Source organism: Nelumbo lutea, chromosome 1, assembly GCF_056320005.1.
Source record: "Nelumbo lutea isolate HS-2025 chromosome 1, American lotus-T2T, whole genome shotgun sequence".
Lineage (NCBI taxonomy): Eukaryota > Viridiplantae > Streptophyta > Magnoliopsida > Proteales > Nelumbonaceae > Nelumbo > Nelumbo lutea.
The window spans coordinates 43,408,608-43,429,858 of record NC_142684.1 but is presented as its reverse complement, the minus strand read 5'-3'; the positions used below and the strand labels follow the sequence as shown (position 1 = coordinate 43,429,858).

Below are 21,251 nucleotides of genomic sequence, written 5' to 3'. Positions count from 1 at the left end.
TCCCTACCCAAAACTCTAAAAGGACCAACGAAAAGATCAAAAACTCTAAAGAACCTACGAAGAGATCTTAACTAAAGCAGAATCAGAAGGAGATTTGATCTGAGTTAGAACAAAGAACAGACGTAAAGAGATAACACTTCCCTGAAGCCAAGCCATGCTTTACGTTATGACTACCCAAAATTTTATTTTGTTTTCGGATTTTAGCTGCTGGCTTTTTGAGTGAGTCGTTCTCTGCGTGAGAGAATGGGGAATGTGTCATCTGTTTGTCCATCCGGACATCACATGCAAGTTGGATAGTCACTGATATGGGTTGACCCAAGGTAGGGTGTAGCCGACCCGATGTCACCGTTTCATGTTTGGGCCTTCGCCAGGGAACAGTAACTTTTTTGAAAAAAATAATAAACTATTAAAAGAAACGGCATTAGAATGAGAGATAGCAAGGATTATGTTTTAGCCATTTAGCCATTTAGCCATTTAGGTTGGGAGCCTCACTGACTCATTGCTATCTCTTACGTATAGGGTTTGCAAAATTGAAGACGAGGATGGAAATCGGTCGCCAATACAGGCATGTAGTGATGCTTCCATTCATGGCACAGGGCCATATGATACCATTCTTAGCATTGGCCAGGCAAATTGAGCAACGAACAGGCTACGCCATAACCATCGCCACCACTCCCATCAACGCCGCTTACCTCCGATCGACCATCTCCTCCTCCACTACCCCTACAACCATTCGTGTTGCCGAGCTGCCCTTTTGCAGCACCGACCATGGTCTACCACCCAACACCGAAAACACAGAAGCCTTGCCAAACCATCACATTATAACCCTCTTCCGTGCCTCACAAACCCTTGAGCCTTCCTTCCACAACCTTGTCTCCACCATCACCCAGCAAGACGGCCAGCCTCCACTGTGCATCATCGCCGACGTCTTCCTTGGATGGTCAGTTAACGTTGCCAAGCGCGTCGGATCATTCCATGCCGTTTTTACCACCAGTGGAGGCTACGGCACGGCCGCATACTTCTCTTTGTGGTTGAACCTCCCACACCGCCACACGGACTCCGATGAATTCACCGTACCGGGCTTCCCTGAAACATGCCGTTTCCATCGCTCACAGCTTCATCCAAAACTGAGATCCGCCGATGGTACTGACCCCTGTTCTGTTGTTTACCAGAGAGAGATACGACTCTCTTTGGGTTCAAATGGCTTCTTGTGCAACACAGCCGAGGAGATGGAGCCATTTGGGTTGGAATTATTGAGAAGATTTATGGGAGTTCCAGTTTGGTCTATTGGACCTTTACTACCTCCAGCATTTCTTCTTAACCTTCCCTCTCCTACTGATTCCAATTTATCCTCCTTACGCTCGGGAAAGCAACCCGGCATCACACCGGAGAATTGCATCAAGTGGCTGGATTCTCATCCACCTGGTTCGGTTCTATACATCTCGTTTGGATCTCAAAACACGATCAGTGCTACCCAAATGATAGAACTAGCTATGGGTGTTGAGTCAAGTGGGAAAGCATTCATCTGGGTTGTTAGGCCACCTGTTGGGTTTGATATAAATGGTGAGTTTAAGGCGGAATGGTTGCCGGAAGGATTCGAAGAACGTGTAACTGAGAGCAGACGAGGCCTTGTAGTGCGTACATGGGCACCTCAGCTAGAGATTCTGTCGCATAAATCGACAGGAGCATTTCTTAGCCACTGTGGATGGAATTCCAGTTTGGAGAGCTTGAGTCAAGGCGTGCCGATTATAGGGTGGCCATTGGTTGCAGAGCAAGCTTATAATTCGAAGATGTTGGAAGAGGAGATGGGTGTTTGCGTGGAATTGGCAAGAGGACTGGACGGTAGGATCTTGAGTGGGGAGGTGGAGAGAGTAATTAAGTTGGTGATGGATGTGGGAGAAAAAGGGAAGGAGATGAAGATGAAGGCGAGTGAAGCTGCAAGAAAGATAAGAGCTGCGGTGAAAAAAGAAGGAGATCAGTTAGGGTCTTCGGTTAAGGCACTTGACAGTTTTTTAGAGATTGCTTTGTCGCAGAGAGGAAGCTCTAGTTTAAATGAAGCAAATGGATATCCTTCTTAAGAGAAATGAAAATGGTGGAGGGTGTGATTGGGAAAGCAGATCAGGTGGTGGAGAAGAGATCTATAGCAGTTGCAGAGAAAACAGTGTTGAGGTTACTTTTTATTTTATTTTAGCCTTTTGTTTTCCAATATTCTGTTATGCTCTCGTTCGGCATTTAGAACAGAGAGCATAAAACAGAGCTATGGGCTCAAGCTTTCGAAAGGACACGGGTGTATTATTTTCTTTCTTCTGTTCAATGCGTTAATCTCACTACAATAAAAATGGGCATTAGCGGCAATTTTTTAACTGACACATGGGCGACAGCCGCTAGAAATTTTAACTTCCCGCGGAACCTATGCCCTCCCTCCTCCCGCTTTTATAATTTCTCACCCTTTCATATCTCCGCTCTCCTCTCTCTCTCTCTTTCAATCCTACAACAAGTTTCTGACCCTTTCTTATTCTCGCTTTGCTCTCTCTCTCTCTCTCACACAGTCAACCATTTCTGATTTCTCACCTGCAGTAACATCTCTCTCTAAAGCCCCGAGTGCGGTAAGACTGGGAGACCTCGAAGCTCGAGTTCATTTCCCAACGCAACAGGCCACAATCTTATTGATTCAACGAAGGACCTCTCTCTGCGTCATTGGATTTTCTTTGTTCCGAAACAGCCTCCTCGTCTCAGGTTTGAATTGTTTATCTCATCCTTCATTTCTCTTCACTTCTTCAAATATACTTCATCACTCGTTCGCTGTGTTAAGTCAAAATCTTCGAATCGAAGCATAAGCTTCTCGAAGTACCTGCTTTTGTTCTTTTTCTTCCAATATGCTATACGGTTCTATTTGATATTAGGGTTTTATATAGAGTAAGTTGTCGATCCAACTTTCATTTATTGATTTTTTTAACAAATCAAACCATTTGTGCTTGTTTTTTCCATGAAATTGGAGAGTTTGAAAACTATTTTGGATGACAGATCTCTCAACGACACAAACTCCTCCCACCGGTGGTTGATCGCTCAGGTAAGGTTAAATCTTTCACTTCCGCAGCATCAACTTCCATTTTGTCTTCTTATTTTTTCTTATTATTTCAGTCTTGTCTTTCAAAAGCGACATTACTATTCTATTTTCAGATTTTTTTTTTCATTTTCTTTGTATCCTCTGTTTCAAGTGTTGTGATTTTCAGTTCCGATAGTCTTGTCTTTCTTCACTTGTTTCTCAACATGTTTTAGTCGTTCTCTTACAGAACTTCATCTCACTTCCTAAATCTATTTAAAAGCTCTTGGGTTCAAGGACTTATCTCACTTGAGGTTCAGGGGTTGAAGAGTTCCCTGTAATGTAATTCAAGCACGATGACATGCTGATGATCACATTCGTGCAACTTGTGGATTGTGCCGCAGCTCCTGCCCAGAGCATAGCAACGAGTATAGGCACAAGAGCCAACTCCGTCCCTCTGGGTGCCATTTGAACACACTGGATATGTTTGAGCTGAGGAGATGGAAGGCCAGAGAATTTGATCGGATCTGGGTTGCAGAAGAAGAGAGGAGTTATGGTTTATATAGGGATAATCATGAAGAACAGACAAATCCAATGCCAGCGTTGCCGTTGGTGGCCAACTTTTCCTACTTGTGAACGGTTTTTTTGGTGTAACAACCAAACCTCATTAGATATTCAAAATAGCAAACTTCAGACAGTTGGAACTCTGCATAGTTAATAGATATTTAAAGCGGAGTTGAAGCTATATTTTTATTGGAATGTAGTTAATTAGTTAAAAGTTGCTGATGATTTGGGAAGGAAAACGTTTATGAGGCAGGGTGCTGATCTGTGATAGCCAGATTATAAAGATAAGAGAGAGTCAATGAACATATAACCTCTATCATATCTTAATATTTTCATTTTGTTATTTTATTATACACTGTACTAGTCGGGGACCCATGCAATCCACGGCCTTGTTAGGCAAGATTGAAGTAGAAAGAGTCTTATGACATTTTTAATTGAGCCAAGTCAATCCAAGCCAACTCAAGTACTGTTAAATGGTCAAGATGCTCATATCCTCGGTGTAGGTTAGGACCATATCCAGTCTACCCCTCCCAACACCCCTGATAGTTGGGTGCTGGGACCAACATTGGATAATGGCCTTTGTCACTTGTTAAGATTAGCTTTATGTACCTTTTATGAGGTTGACTGTGCCATAATTATTATGCTCTAAAATGTAAGCCTATTAATGCATTTTATTAATTATTTTTCTGTTATTATTTTGTGTTCTTTGTTTGACTTCTTTTTTTACTGGTATTTTATTCTTAAAGTTCGTCCAATTATAAAATCATAATCTGTTTGAGTTATGACTCCAGACTGCTGCAGAGTATGACCGACGTAGAGAGAATTTTATGAAGGAGCTGGATTTTGTCTTAGCTGATGTGGTATGCCCTTTTCAACAGGAAAATGAATTGTTAATTTAAAATTTGTCTGGTTATGTTTATGCTGGACTTTGTTGGATACTTGAAAAGTTCTTACAGGAATCTTATTATATTTGTATAGCAGAGGACATATATAAGTTTATTACATTAATTTAGAGGGGTAGGTCCTGTATTAGAAGAAGAATGTCTATTACAATAGCCCGACTTCCACAAGGAAGTGCGTGAAATAGATTAATTTTCTTGGATGACAATTTACTGGTCTGCTTTCATTGGTAGAATAGATAATTGATAGCAAAATCATTGTTGCATAATGACTATTAAATTACCAAATATCCTTTATTACCTCATTGAATATTACCACAGTGTCAGATTCTGGTTATTTTGGTCATTTGCAGTTTAAAACGTCAAACTATGATTATCTTTTTGTTTATATAAAAAAATGTGGGTCGCTTGTATGTAAGAGTGTCAATCAGACAAGTGTGCTCTCATTGAGTAAGCCATGGGGTTCCTACCATGTTTCTCATTCATTTGAGTGAAGATAGAAAAGATTCAAAATATTTTTGTTGCCTGACTTTTTTATTTTTATTTTCAAGCTAATGTGTAATAAACACTGTAATGGAACCCCCTGGCATTAACCATAGCTTACTTAGTAAGAGTGCTCATAATATGGTTATCTATATGTAATGGAATTTGGGAATATAAGAATATGTAATTTGGGTATGTATTTGGGATTCTATAAAGGGTTGATTTGGTTTTAAGGAATTGAAATTTGGGTGACTGAAGTGTAGGGGTGGATTATATGGAACCTTGGGGTGGGAATATGGGGACGAAAGGTGAAAAAAAAGGTGAATAACTGCAAAGGAAATAAGATAAGAAGAGCTCGAAGAACCAATTAAACTGCAAGGGACTGAAGAAAAAAAGAAAAAAATGGCAAAGAAGAGGAAGATGTATACATCACTTACCATTAATCAGAAATCTCAATATATTGATTAGAACATAACTTTATTCATCAATTTAACTCTGAAGAACCAAGAAAGTACATAAAGAAGGTTTAATTAAAATAAATTTTGTGAAAACTCCAATCCTGTCATCCTTTGATACTATGCTAGTAAAGTGGTTATAGCTTCTGAAAATTGCGAATCACATGGAACATGCAAGGTCTTAGTTTTGTTAATTGGTTATGAAATAACATTTTTAATGATACCAAACATCACACTGATGAGACAAATTTTGACCCCCTAACTGCAGAAACAAAAAATTATGGAACTGTAATTGGGAAAAGGAGTTGGCAAACAGAGTGTACATGATGCAGCCTTGCTGGCATTAACCTAATGACTTGGAGGTTTAAATACAGAATCTGAAAAAATGATGGGGAATAAATATAAATAGTCCAAAACATACAGATTTGTATGCATACAAAAAAGCCCTTATCTTGATAATTATTCTGGTTTTGTTCATTAGTTGAAATGATATTTTCTGAACTGATTTATTTGTTAATATTATTGATAAAAAACTGGTTCATTTATCTAGCTAATGCAATTTGTTTCTTAGTTTTCAGCCATAATTGCAGATTTTATGCTTGTCTGTCTTCCTGCTCCCACAGTATCTCTTCAGCCACCTCTTGCATTCAATGCTGGATCTATTGCTAAGTTCTTCCACACTGTCCTGATAATGCCTTTCAGGTTACTGTTTATTTATACAGGTATCATTGAATTAGCATTTTTTTTGGGTGGGGGGAGTAGGTCATTGAATTAGTAGCTGTTTCTGCATACAGTTACTTGATATTTGGAATCATGTCTGCAGGTTGCATTGGCTGGAACATCCTATTCATTTTTACAGAGAATAGGAGCCATAGTGGTATTGTTGACATATAATTTATTGCTTTTCACCTACTTTATTGATTTCTTAAATGCATTTATTGAATTAAATCACAAATGTTTAAAATATCATTTCCAAATGCATCATCTTAACTTGTGGTATTGGATCTTTTATGCAGCGTAATGGAGCCAAGCCTTTTGCAGTTGGAACCAGCGCATCTCTGGTATGTCAGTTTTCTCAGGAGACCCTTTGATTTAGATTTAACCTTTTATCTGGTTTTAACCTCTGGAAACTGATATATTCTTCGGTGAGGCTTTTATCCTTTGTCCTATTAATTTTTTTACTGTTGACTTTTCATAATGTTTTTAAGTTTTGAACCATATTAGCTTGTAAAAACAGAAACATAAGGATCAGTTTGAAATGAGTACAAATACAATAATGAAGGATACAAAACCTTGTATTTGAATGTATTTGCACTGTACATATTTATATTTATACTGTTTCTGAATTGAGCCTAAAGAATGCAGAGAAGGAAAACAGGATAGGAATATTAATTTTGTTTTAGCTTTTGTATTTTTTTATTGGCATTTGATCAGGATTTTTTTTATCAGCATTGATCAAGAAATTCTATTAAAGAAGAAAAGTAAAGTATGAAACAAAAAGAAAGGACGAAGGCATATCAGACCTAGAAAAACAAGCAATCCCCTCCCCCCAAAGAAACATAACAGTCACTAGCCTATTTTTTGGGGGTGAGGGGGAGGGGGGGGGGGAACGAATATGATGTGTGTATAATTTACATATAAATTCTGGTGTTTATGCATGGTTTTAATGTTGATTTGTGTGAATTCTTACCCCAATTTAGATTGATTTCAGGAAATTGTCAAAGGGAACAAGTCTAGGGAAAAAGAGCATAAAATCATGCTAAAGGAGGTCAAATAGAAGGTGATACAATCCAACTGGGAGCAAGGCCCAGCCGAGAGGTCAAAGGAGGGCCATTCGGCTCATGCAACTCGTGCTACACTCTTTGGGAAAGCCTAAAGAGAGCACAATTGAAGCTCTCCGATGGAGCCTATTCGGCCCAGCAATGAGGCCCACTTGCAGATCAAGAGCAGCCCAAAGTGCAGCCTAAGGAGCCTAAAGGCGGGAAACTTTCTAGAAGAGAGAAATGAGGCGTTAAGTGAAAAATAAGGCTAATTGGGTAATTCTGGACAATTTCGGCACCAAATAGTAATTTGGGCATAACTCTCTCATCTGGATTCCGATTGAGATGATTCAAGATGAATTGGAAAGATAAAGAAAAGTTCTAGAACTTTCATGTTTTGAGTTTTGATAGATACGGCGGAATCAGGGTCAAAATCGAGCCTGAATTATTTGAAACCGCATTGTAGAACTTTTTAGATGAGAGAACATTCTAGGGGAGAGAACTTTCTAGATGGAAGAACTTTCTAGAGGAGGAAAGGGACTGAGGAAAAGGCTATAAAAGGAAAAGAGAGCCAAGGGAAAAGGGGTTCAACATCTGATTTCAAACTCTCATTGAGCTCTTGTTCTAAGAGAAGAATAGAGAAAGATAGGCGCAAGAGAGGAAAAGAGAGGAGAAACAAGCAGCTTCAAGGGAAGAAGAAGCTGAATTCGAAGGGGGAGAAAGCAATTGGAGATCAATGTTTCGTCTTCACTTGATTTCTCCACAAATTGGTAATCGAGTTCAGCTAAGATTTATGTAATTTCTCTATCAATTTTTCCTTTCTTGCTGTAATCAAAGCATGTATTATGCAAATTCAATTCTGTAATTTATTTTCTAAGTTCATTCGTGTAAAGTAGATTCAATCTTGAAGTTTCTTGTTTGGAATATCAATTGCGGATTGTTGGTTGAATTGTTATTCTGAAATCTTAGATCTGAAATTTTAGATTATGAACTTACAAGGTCTGAATTGCTATTTTCCAATCTCAGATATGTAAATTTAGATCATGAAATAGTGAGATCCGAACTGTTATTCTATAAAATCAGATCTGTGATTTCAGATCATGAACTTGTAATACCTGAATTACTTGAGAAAGAATTCAGGCAGCTTTAATTCAGTCTGGCCGAATTGTTCATCTTTCTTGGAATTCCTAGAGTGCTTGAGAAAGACTCTAAGGTTTCAGATCTGTCAATTAAGAGCCGAATTGAGTGCAATGTTAGAGATAACTTGCACAATTCGGTTGGTATTCATTCAGCTGAGTTTATGATCATCCAGCTAAAATGAAGCCCTAGAATTGCTAGATCTGTATGCATGCATGGTGATTAGATCCTTGATAGAGATATAAGGACCATCACTCATGCATAGATTGAACATGCGCTTGAGAGAGTGTTCATTGCTTTGGGATTTCACCAAACTAAGGCTGAATCCTATTTTACTCGAATTGCCTAGAAAACTAGTTGTTGGATTTATTTTTTTATGCATCTTTAGTTTGTCTCTTCATTTGCATACAATGTGTTTGGTCCAATGTATTAGAAATAGCTTTGTAGTTAGAATTTCAGATTTTCATTAGTTTCACATTTCAGTAATTGCTACATAAGTTCTCGTGGGAACGATACTTTATTCACTACTCTATTACTTGAGCAGCTAGTGCACTTGCTAGTATCACAATGAGCAACACATCAGAATACAGCTCTTGCCTGTGAAGTTCCTCTACTGCAAATGAATCCATAATAGCATTTGTTCTTTTTCTTTTGGATGATTATCATAGAAATAGGAGCAATGACAAAATCTTGGGGTGATAAGATTGAGAACATGGGTTCAAATCTTTGGATGGCCACTTTCTGCAAAAAATGCCAAAGGTTAGATCTGTATCCAGTCCACCTCTCCTTTGTTTATATTTGTTGGCATTTCTTTATGGTTATGTTGTTAGGGTGTTCTTTGTGGAACCAATATTTAGAAAAAATCCTTTGAATGTTTTGTTGCTTTTAATATATTCTAAGGTATTTTTGATGTGTGTGTTTGTGTTGTTGAGGCTTCATCCAATTACTATTCTACGTACATTAGATTCTCAAGTTAATTTCTTTGGACATGATCCGGATTTTATTCATTGGGAAAGTGATATTGTTTCTAAAGTGAGTGATTAATGCTTCTTATTACACATGGCTGTAACTTTCTCTGCATTTCTGATATTTGAGATTGATACAATTCCCTTAATCCCATCTATACTTATTTTGTTCTTTAAAGCACTTAGACTTAAAATGTTCTACCCCCGTTTTTTTTCTTTTCCAACTTTAGATTTTTTTGACATCATAAAAAGATATTTAAGGCTCAAATTGTGTAAATGCAAGTACATGATGAAAGTTGAATATTTTTCTTCCAGGTTGGTACAGGTGTAACCAATGCCTTGATTAATGCAAGAAAGGCTGTTGACAAAGTCTTTTGCTGGTGAAGCTGAGGAAGTCCCTTATCAACCAGTGTTGCCTATGGTGTTTATATGGCCGTTTCTAGCAACCTTAGGTATGAAGAATGCCATTGTGTTTGCTTTGTTTTATCTATGCTATGCCATCTTGCAATCCTTGTTCAGTTTTCCTTTATCTGTAGTTAGAGCTTTTGCCAATCATTTGTCATTCTATTTGGCCTTGTTCTAGAAACCTCGTATTCTTGCTGTAAAGGTAGCAATTTCATCAAGGATCACAATGTGATATGATTCACATATAAGAATGGGTAAAAAGGAACACTAATTGGTGGATTTTTTCAGTATATTATATAGTGGTATAATGACTGGAGTTTTTATTTTTTGTCAGGATGCTGCAGTTATAAACAATGGAGGTTCTCCAAGCTGCAATAGTACAAAGATAGAAACATTGAAACTGAGGATAATCTGAAATCCTATTTGGAGTTAAAAGTCCCAGTTGTTTAATCAGCATGATAAGGCTAGTCTTTCCCAAAGTGAGGATGTTGAGACATCAAAGGAGAAGGCTTCTGAAGATGTTTCTACAGCCAAGACATAGACATGGAGATGTAGAAGGTGACAGTAACTGGGTGGGCAGAGCAGAGGAAAGTGCTCAAGGCAGTGAGGAAGACAGGGAGGAGGGCAGAGATGTGGCCCTACCCTTACCGGAGTACCATGACTACACCCATCACCATTGCTACTTCAATCAACAGCATTTTCAGAGCCATCCATACACATTCTATGCCACCACCCATGCTTGTATTTTTGTAAAGAAGATTTTGGGAGAAGCCGAAGAAGTTTTTGTAAAGAAGTCTTTTGAATGGAACTTGATATTTTTAAGAATAAATGGACGAAATTTGTATTTTTGAGAATGAATGAATGAATTAATGGAATTTGTATTTTGTTTTTTTGTATTTCATTTCAATTTGGATGGTTGAATATAAAATGGCTTATTTGAAGCAAATTAAAATCTTGTTTAGTAATTAAAAATAATTATGAACGAATTTCAGGTTATTTGGGCAAGTGTGAAAAAGAAATATAGTAGTTTTAGTGGCAGTCGATGCATCTCTATAGCGGCAGTCACGACTGTTGCTAAACTATAACTAACTGTCACGGGGTTAATCAAGGAGGCTCCGTGCGGCGCTCGATGAGGTCGAGAAAGCCTACGAATGCAAGTAACAACACATAAAAGACAACAAGAATGCACACAGATTAGACAAAGGATAACTTGTATTGCATTAATCAATGGTAAGCACAAGCACACAGTAGTGTCGAGGGGATCTTGTGCTTAACCTTTACACACTTATGAATTCACTCGACTACCTACCTCTCCTCAAAGAGTACGTTAAGCTTTTGGGGGAGTGACAATAGAAACATCAAAAAGGTGAAAAAGAATATTACAATATTACAATAGTGCCATTGGCAATCCCTCATACAAAAGTACATGCATCACCCACCCATAGGGTGACTCACAAGGCTACTACGGGATTTATCTTGAGGGATGATGTGAATGTGGTGCCTAAATGGCTCGGGTGGCACTCGCTCTCTCCGGTGGTTGTGGTAGTAGGTGTGGGCAAAGTTTGACACGGCCTTGGGTCTTCTGTTAGGCCCACCAGTTGTGGGTGTGTGCGGCTTCTGCTACAATGGTGGCTTCCACTGCTGTTGTTGTGGCGGCACTGGCACTGACGTTGGCACCGGCACTGGCACTAACTTCTTCCCAGAGTTGCTGCGATCACTTCTGGTTGCAATGGTGGTTGTTGTAGATCTCTCTGCCAACAATGGTGGAGGGTGGTGTTGGAGTTGTAAGGCAGAGACGTGCTTCTTCTTGGTACTGGCGGCGCCGATCATGTTAACCATGCAAGGTGACTGCTCGTCCAAGATAATCAGGGTGTCGAGGTGAGGCCCCGGTGCTGCTTTTGCTTGTATCATGAAGTCCATTCCAAGGACAATATTGAAATCATCTATGTGGACGACAGAGCGATCAATCTCTCCATCCCAGGTGCCGAGTTGTAGTCTTACTCGGCGGGCCATGCCTTCAATAGGTTTGGCACCTGTGTTAACTGCTTTGAACCAGCCAGGCTCTTTGTAAACGGCCAAGTTAAGTCTCTTGGCCTCTGCAATGGATATGAAGTTGTGAATGGCCCCTGTGTCAACTAGGGCCCTGGTTGGCCTCCCGCCAATGGTAAATCAACATACCTCAGTCCTCTTTTGACTGAGGAGGGCTGTTTGGAGGTAGCCCCTTTCTTCTTCATGGCATTGAAAAGTTGGAGGGCGCCCACTCTTGGCGCCTGGGTACTTCGTTCCCCATCACTCTGCTCATCATCACTTAGTTTGGCAATGATGGCATTTAGCTTTGCTCGCTTTGGGCAATTCCTGGTGAAGTGCTCCTCCCCACAAATGTAGCAAATGGGAGGACGACTTGGTCTCCCTTGATATCTGTTGTTGTAGTAGCTTTGACTTCCTTGTGGCTGCTTCCCCTTGTGGTGCTCGACTGGTTTGTGGTTAAAGGGTGGCTTCTCTTTCGGAGGACTGGGTTGCCTATTTCCCCCACTCAAATGTGTGGTAGGTGGGCTGGCTGGTCTGCTTCCTTCGTCATCCGACAATCTCTGTTCACTAAGTTGTTCGGCCACAGCCATGGTGGAGGCAAGGTCCTGAACATTACGACATTTGAGCTCGAGCACGGCCCAAGGCTTTAGACCATCCATGAAGTTGAACAATAAATCATTGTCTGATATATCGGTGACTTCAAATGTGAGGGCTGAAAACTCTTTAACATAGTCATGGAGGGAGTCGCCGTGCTTGAGAGTCTTCATCTTGCGACGAGCGAGGTATTCCACATTCTCTGGGTAGAACTGTCTCTTCAGCTATCTTTTAAAGTCAACCCAGGTATGGATAACACACGTACCACGTTCTATATCAGCCTGCGCCACCATAACATAGCGACATCAGTCAAATACATAGTAGCAGTACGTACCTGAGTCATTTCATTAGTCACATTGGCGACGACAAGGTACTATTCCATTTGCCACAGGAAGTTGTCGAGCTCTCGTGCATTACGGGTTCCCGAATAGGGGGTTGGCTCCCTAATCTTGATGTGGGAGGGAGTATGTGTAAAGGAAGTGCTGGCTGGATTAGCGACGACCCTTTTCAGGATTGCACATTCTGCTTTGAGCTCCTCTAATTGAGCTTGGGTGTCTGAGGAGGAACATGCGGCGGACTTCATTGAGGCCCACTCCACTCTCATTTCATCTAGTTGGGCCTAGACGGTCATTGATGTGGAGGTGCTTCTTCTCCATGTTGCCCACTCGTTCTTCATCTCATCGAGCTGGGCTTGAAAACTATCAAGCCTGTCTTGGACCTGCGAGTTGGAGGAGCTTGCTTCTTGTTGGCGCACAGTGCTGCAAGTTTGCTTGAGCGTGCCATTGATTATGTCTCGGACCTCGTCCACGACTCCACTCAAGCGACCTTCAATCTCGACCAGTGTGTTGTCCATGGCTTCCATGTTTTGATGCAGCTCGTCTATCGAAGTCTCGCATCTCACCTATTGTGGCTTTGCAACGTAACATGCGCAACTCAATGGCTACATGCTTATTGGAAGATTTTTCACGTTTGCTGGGCTTCGGTTCCTTGTCCTTGCCGATGTCATCGGAGGGCACATCATTGGCTTCATGGGCTGTGGAGAGTCCATGCTCGATCTCCATCACGATGTCCCTATTGTGCTTCATGCTGTCACTCACGTCGCGAGTCGAATGGCTTAAGAGGAGCTCCTGCTCTGATACCAACTGTCATGGGGCTAATCAACGAGGCCCCGTGCGGCGCTCGATGAGGTCGAGAAAGCCTACGAATGCAAGTAACAACACACAAAAGACAACAAGAATGCACACAGATTAGACAAAGGATAACTTGTATTGCATTAATCAATGGTAAGCACAAGCACACAGTACAGTGTCGAGGGGATCTCGTGCTTAACCTTTACACACTTATGAACTCACTCGACTACCTACCTCCCCTCAAAGAGTACGTTAAGCTTTTGGGGGAGTGACAATAAGAAACATCAAAAAGGTGAAAAAGAATATTACAATATTATAATAGTGCCATTGGCAATCCCCAATACAAAAGTACATGCATCACTCACCCATGACACACACTTGGACGCCGGAGTGACGACTGTAGGCATGGTGGTTGGCACTTGAAGGCGCGGCGAAGAGAACACTTGTTAGATAGCGGTAGTTTTGAAGCTTTACTGGCAGTCAGAAAAACTGCCGCTAGAACTTTTAACAATAATTGTTTTAGCTACAGTTTGCCTACTGCGGATAAAACCTTTAGCATCAGTTTTTAAGACATTTGAGTGCTGCTAAAAGTCAATTTTCTTGTAGTGTCTTCAATGTGGAGATTTGGATTCATGTCTGAATAGTTTCTTTATTATTAATATTACTTGGCAGAGATAAAGCTTGATTTTATGTATACATGATATTCCATTGAGGGGTAATATATAAGAGAATGACCGGTTGATAAAGAACTTTAAAGCTCATTTTCACCACAGACTGGCACTGGGAGTCGCTGAATTGTTCTGTGACGTTGATCGCAGGCAATGTTACATTGTTACGTTAACTCCACTTTTAGTTGTTGAGAGAATTTGAGGGCCAATAAGCGTTACCAATGAGGGTCGGACATGAATTCCCAATTCCAGGAATCTTTTGCTAGTTCAGGATTTAATTCATTATGCTGAAAATACGGGCCACCAATGCACGTTCCAATACTCTACCAACAGAGCTCACACCACACAACTGACATCTCATTATGGTGGGTCCCAGTCTCATAGTTGGCAGCAGAAGATCCCAAGGACACGGCCACCAAAGCAATAAGCGGAGACCTTAGCTTCAACCTTTGACATCTCTCTCTCTCCTATACTCTCATTCTCTCTCCTATATTCTGATCCCTACAACCACTAGGCATCAAATCCATTCCATTCAACAAGATTTATTTTCTATAATGGAATTCACACAGCATCACCAGGGAAAAGCAGTAGAAAGCTTAAAATTTGAAGCAAATGTTCAGAGCAAGAGCATATGTGTGGACGTGTCTTTCCACTCTCAAAAATGTTCTAAAAAAAGTGTCAACTTTAGACACACATAGCCACTTATAAAAAATATTGATCTATGTAATAATATGTGACTTATATTAATCTTTGTAATTCAAAAAAATTTTAATCCAAATAAAATTTCATAAAGACAAATTAAATTTGATTTAAATTCATCAAAAAATTAAACTTGATTTAAATATTTAAATTAAACAAGTAATCCAAATTAGATATAATTCACGAAGTGATATAATTATCAAATAAAAAGAAAATGAACATATTGATGAATTTCCCCGTACCTAGTCCGTCGTGTAGAGATATCCTGTACGTGGGTATAACCTTGTGTTAAAATTAAACATTGAAACCCTTTTCTAGTGATAATGGGTTCTCTTTTGCAGATCTTGAGCGAAAGCTCTATTTTACTCTCTCTGTTCTAAATGCCAAAAGCCAAAAGCATAAAAAATGAAGGAAAAAAAAAAAAAAAAAACTAAAACCTGGTCGGATTAGTGAGGCACTGTTTTATCCTCTATTGACCAGCTGCTATGGCTCTCCTCGTCATCGCCTCATCTGCATTTTCATGTCTCTTTGACAAAGCAGTCTGTAGAAAATCATCAAGTGCCTTAACTGAAGACCCCAACTGATCTCCTTCTCTCACTGCTGCTCTTATCTTTTTCGCAGCTTCACTCGCCTTCATCTTCATCTCCTTCCCTTTTTCTCCCTCACCCATCACCAACTCAATTACTCTCTCCACCTCCTCACTCAGGATCCTACTGTCCGGTCCCCTTGCCAATTCCACGCAAACACCCATCTCCTCTTCCATCATCTTCGAATTATAAGCTTGCTCTGCAACCAATGGCCACCCTATAATCGGCACGCCTTGACTCAAGCTCTCCAAACTGGAATTCCATCCACAGTGGCTAAGAAATGCTCCTGTCGATTTATGCGACAGAATCTCTAGCTGAGGTGCCCATGTACGCACAACAAGGCCTCGTCTGCTCTCAGTTACACGTTCTTCGAATCCTTCCGGCAACCATTCCGCCTTAAACTCACCATTTATATCAAACCCAACAGGTGGCCTAACAACCCAGATGAAAGCCTTCCCGCTTGCCTCGACACCCATAGCTAGTTCCATCATTTGGGTAGGATTGATAGTGTTTTGGGATCCAAACGAAATGTATAGAACCGAACCAGGTGGATGATAATCCAACCACTTGATGCAATTTTCAGGTGCGATGCCGTGTTTCTTCACCGAGCGTGAGGAGGATAGATTAGAATCAGTAGTACAAGGAAGGCTAAGAAACGCTGGAGGTTGTAAAGGTCCAATAGGCCAAACTGGAATTCCCGTAAGTGCTCTCAATGCTTCCAACCCAAATGTTTCCATCTCCTCGACTGTGTTACACAAGAAACCATTCGAACGCAAAGATAGTTGTAGCTCTCTCCGGAAAACGGTAGACCAGGGGTCAGTACCGTCGGCGGATCTCAGCGTTGGATTTAGTTGAGAGCGCAAGAAACGGCATGTTTCAGGGAAGCCCGGCACGGTGAAGTCATCGGAGTCTGTGTGACGGTGTGGGAGGTTCAACCACAGAGAGATGTACGCGGCCGTGCCATAGCCTCCACAGGTGGTAAAACCAACATGGAATGATCCGACCCGCTTGGCGACGTCAACTGACCATCCAAAGAAGACGTCGGCGATAATGCATAGAGGAGGCTCGCCGTATTTCTCGGTGATGGTGGAGACAAGGTTGTGGAAGGAAGGTTCAAGGGTTTGTGAGGCACGGAAGAGGGTCATTATGTGGTGGTTTGGCAAGGCTTCTGTGTTTTCGGTGTTGGGTGGTAGACCATGGTCGGCACTGCAAAAGGGCAACTCGACAACACGAATGGTCGTAGTGGTTGTGGTGGTGGAGGAGGAGATGGACGACCGGAGGTAAACGGCGTTGATGGGGGTGGTGGCGATGGTGATGGCGTAGCCTGTTCGTTGCTCAATTTGCCTGGCTAATGCTAAGAATGGTATCATATGGCCCTGTGCCATGAATGGAAGCATCACTACGTGTTTGTGTTGTCGACCGTTCTCCATTCTCTCTTTCAATCTTGCCTACTCTGAACGTAATGAGATCAACAGGGAGGCTCAGATGGCTCCTGTTCCTTTAAACATGCCATCCATTAGCCGGTTTGGGTCATTTCCCGGTCCAATTTTTTGGTTCTGGGCCATCCATTTGTCATGCTTATCTACAATAGTAATACAATAAAAGGGACAATACAAATGGGAAGGTAAAGGGCAACATGGAAAATGGTCCTCCAAATTTAATGAGTGGAAAGGCGGGAATATCGGCCTCCCTACTCAAAACGGTGTCCGTGCTAATTGTTTGACCATCATGTTTAGATTCAATGGTGGTTGAAAATTGGATTCGTCTGCATGAAAAAAATTGGCCATATGTTTTCCAAGCAACAGAATGGTTGATTGGCCGTACATGGGAAATATCTCTCATATTACTTTGGGGAAAAGTACGGGCAGGCAGAAATCTGAACACGAGGCCAGCCCATACAGAATTTACAATGTCATTCAAATTCGAATTTTGAAATTAAAAGACAGATTCCCATGCCAATTAAGCATTACACTCTTACCTATGTTTTTTTATCTGAGGTGACAATCCAGTTCGGCTTCCATGTCATAATGATATTTATTTGAAAATTAACCTTAAGTTGTAAAGACTAAAATGACCTCGTCAGGGCCCACCCTCTTTTCTCCTGCCCTCATTCTTCTCTCTCTTTCTTTGTCTCTCATAGTCTCAACTCTATTCACGTTTCTTCATGCAACTTCTCCCTCGACGATTAAATTTCGGCTGTTCTCCCTCCTCTCTCACTATCTTTCGTTGTTCTCAGAGTCTCAACTCTCTTCTCTTCGGCTGCTTCTTTGCAACTGCAAGTTCTCCTCCCTAGTGGTGCCCCTCGTTCTCACTCTCATTTTCTCCTCCCTCGCTCCCCTTTGTCTCCAGTTCTTAGTCTCTCTTGCTCTCACTTTCTCACTTTCTCCCGCTCTCGCTATCCCTTTTTCACACTCTCATTTTCTCCTCCCTTGCCCCCCTCAGTCTTGCTCTCCCTCTATTGCACCCTCACCCTCTCCCGCTCTCCCTCTCTCCCTCTCTCGCTCTCCCTCCCGTTCTCCCTCTGTCTCGCTCTCCCTCTCTCTTGTTCTCCCTCCTCACTCTCACTCTCTAACTCTCTCCCGTTCTCCCTCTGTCTCACCCCCACTCTCTCTCTCTCTCTCCCGGTCTCCCTCCCCCTCTCTATCGCTCTCCTGCTCCCCCTCTGTCTCGTTGTCCCTCTCCTGCAAATTTGTGGTCGAGGTCGAATCTAGAGGGTTTGGAACTTGTTAGCTGGAGGTCATTTCTTGTTATTACATAAGTTGAATTTTTCAGGTAGCATTGTTGCTCTTTTCACTTCTATTCTTATCTTAATATATACCAGGTGAAGGCCCATCTTAACTGTTTTTGTTTCTTATGCAACATTTGTCATTGCTCCATCATTTTGTTTACCTTATCCATTAAACTAAAGTTTTGGCCAATACATTGAGGCCTTCCCTAACCGGAGGAAGTTATCATTTTGAACACCTAGGTCACTAACAAGTATTTGACAATTTCTTTGTATGATAGTTTAATTTGTTATAGTCAATCAAAAATTCCTTTCAAATAAATTTGATTTTTGATTCTTTTTGCATTTCTATCACAGTAAATAGGCTGTCATTTTTATATAAAAAATTTTGTTAAGTTGTGTTTGATGTTGATTCATTCCTATTGAATGTGCATTGGAGAACGAGTGTACATTAGTTTACACATGGAAAAGAAGATCAAGCAAGTGTATTTGTAAAATTTCTTCTATGAAAGGTTAATCTACTTTGGTTATGAGAATGTCTCTCAAAAATTAAGATGATAGTTTAGTGATAATCACTCATAACAAACATTAATAATCACATATTGTTTTATTGTACACTCATAACAAACATTATTCAATCACTTCAAATTTTCCCTTCTTATATTAACAAAATTATGATGTTGGGCTTATATGACATAACCACATAGTTATGGGTACAACTTCCTATCACATGATGAAATTGGGGAATCAAATTGCCCAACTCCCCCTTTGCTCACTTTTACACAAAAAACCTTGTATTCTTCCTTATTCGTGTTCTTGTCCTAAAATAACTAATAATTCATATGAATTATAGTCTGAATGCTCCAACACTCTCCCTCAAACCAATACTCTAATATAGTACATAGCTATTTAGCAAATAAAGCTACTTGCTTAAATCCTAGTCCATACCTACATTTATGGGATACATCCATGAAAATCCTTTGTGCTTTGGGTCCAGTATGGAATCCAACTGGAAAAGTGGTTGTCAGGGCATGAAACATGACAATGATTAAGAGTTTGTTTCCTGGAAATGTAACATTTTTTGTTTTCTTTTAGTTATCATTTTTTTTTCTTCTATTGTTGGCTGCCAATTATACCTAGGCAAATATTCACTGGAAGCTTATATAACAACTGCAAAGTCGAGTGAAATTTGGGAATCTGTCCATCAACTGTTTTTGTTGACATTATCTGGACTTTTGAAATTTGCTACAGCTGGGTTGGGATTTATACTTTTGAATTGGACCTATATGTACTTTATGACCATATATTCAGATGATGGATGACATAATAAGATCCCTTTGATTAAGTTTCATTAAAGTGTCTCCATGAATCATGCTATTCATATTCAGATTTGTCGTGTCCATGGAAAACAAACCAGGGCAACACTATTGACCCATCCTGATCAAATTTTGCCAAGGTAACAGCCAGGGCATGCACGACTACTAAAGGCAGGGTGACCAAAAAGTAACCAACAATCGTGACCCACCATGCTATCAGGTGCAATGCCATTAAGGGGGTAACCGAAATGTAACCATCCAAATTAGTACATGGTCCCAAATTGCCCTTTGTGTTATCTACACTTTGGTAGTCCTCCCTAAAGATGTATCCCTTTAAAGGTATAAAATTTTATCCATAATGATTTGACACACACCTTAGTCTCAGGTTGGTAAACTTTTACCAAGTTGGCAATTAGGGCATGCAATGCCAATACGGGAAGGAAGTTAAAATACAACTACCACCCCCATACCTAATATATATTTCTTTCATTATCAAACAATACTATACATTTGTGATGGTTGTCAAGCGTCCTCAAAACTAAGATAACCCCTTACTCCTATTCATGTAAAACTTTACTGAGTTGGCTACTACGCTCTCTTATTGCCAATTGGACATTAAAAAGGAGATATAGCGCACAATGATTGATACTGTTATGTCGTTATCCTTTAGTTAATTAGTTTAGAGTATGCTATCCTATCCAAATGAGGACGACCATGTCATCCCCAATGAACATCACCAACACCTTAGACCCATCCTGGTAAAATATTACCATAGTAGCAACTGGGCAAGGCAATGCATCACTACTATTGGCGTGCACCAAAATATATATAATACCACCATGCCTACTCCATTTTCCAATATTCGTGAAACAACACTTCACACTTGCAATGGTTGCCACATATTTTAAATATGAGGGAAATTGTCCAAAACCCACCATCACCTTTTAGAATTTCTCTTAAACTCACCACAACTTTTTCAAAACGTCCAAAATTCATCATGTTACTAACTTCACGTTAAACAGATTAATTGGATTTAATACATTATCATTCTTTATGTTCTTTGAACAATTTCAAATATAAAATACATAAAAACATAGAAATTACAAAAAGTTATAGGAATTGAAAACAAAATCAGAAAAAAATATATAGAAAAACACCTAAAATTATAGAAAAACATAGAAATTGACAAAAGAGATGGAGAACACAATAATCGTAACTATTATGGTGGGCTCAGGTGGTGGGTAGGAAGGCATGCACCGGAGGGTTGGGCCTGGGCAGTGGGCGGTGGGTGGGCGGGTGCATGTAGCCACAAGGCTGGGCGTGCGTTGGCGGGCAAGGGGGCTCTCGTTTGTGCGTGGATGGTAGGCGGGCGGTTGTGTGTGAGCACAAGGCTGGGCGTGCGTGGGCGGGTGCGGGGCTGGTCATGTACGTGGTCGGTGGGCGGGCGGGCACGTGGGACCACAGGGTTGGGTGGGCGCGGGGCTGGTCATGTACGCGGTTGGTGGGCAGGCGAGCGCGTGGGACCACAAGGTTGGGTGGGCGTAGGACTAGTCGTGTGCGCGATCGGCAGGCGGACGGGCCCATGTGGGCACAGGGTTGGGCGTGTGTAGGCGGGCGTGGGGCTAGTCGTGTGCGTGGACAGGGGTGTGTGCAGGGATGGTTTTTAGACAAATTACTAGTTCTTAGATAGAAACAACTCTTGGAGTACATATATTGTATAATTTATAAGATATACCTTTTAAATCTCTTGATTTTTTAAGGCCAAAAAGGATAATTCTATTAACTTATGAAGG

General features: G+C 40.8%; 2 pseudogenes across 20 annotated transcripts; one reads left to right on the top strand and one right to left on the bottom strand.

The window, feature by feature from the left end:
- The first annotated feature begins 435 nt into the window (after positions 1–435).
- On the top strand, positions 436–10,607 carry LOC148874439 (UDP-glycosyltransferase 92A1 pseudogene; annotated as a pseudogene). Of its 19 annotated transcripts, none has more exons than XR_016105044.1 (11): positions 442–2,169; positions 2,578–2,736; positions 3,025–3,070; positions 4,399–4,467; positions 6,016–6,166; positions 6,268–6,321; positions 6,461–6,505; positions 7,156–7,974; positions 9,010–9,100; positions 9,622–9,758; positions 10,046–10,607. The product of XR_016105044.1 is annotated as a UDP-glycosyltransferase 92A1 pseudogene, transcript variant X3 (transcript). The 19 variants fall into 19 exon arrangements; XR_016105046.1 differs by having other exon boundaries at positions 7,145–7,999; XR_016105050.1 differs by lacking the exon at positions 9,010–9,100 and having other exon boundaries at positions 436–2,169; positions 6,023–6,166.
- Positions 10,608–14,999: 4,392 nt separating this feature from the next.
- Positions 15,000–16,987, bottom strand: LOC148874438 (UDP-glycosyltransferase 92A1 pseudogene; annotated as a pseudogene). The gene has a single exon (XR_016095713.1). The product of XR_016095713.1 is annotated as a UDP-glycosyltransferase 92A1 pseudogene (transcript).
- Positions 16,988–21,251: the final 4,264 nt, after the last annotated feature.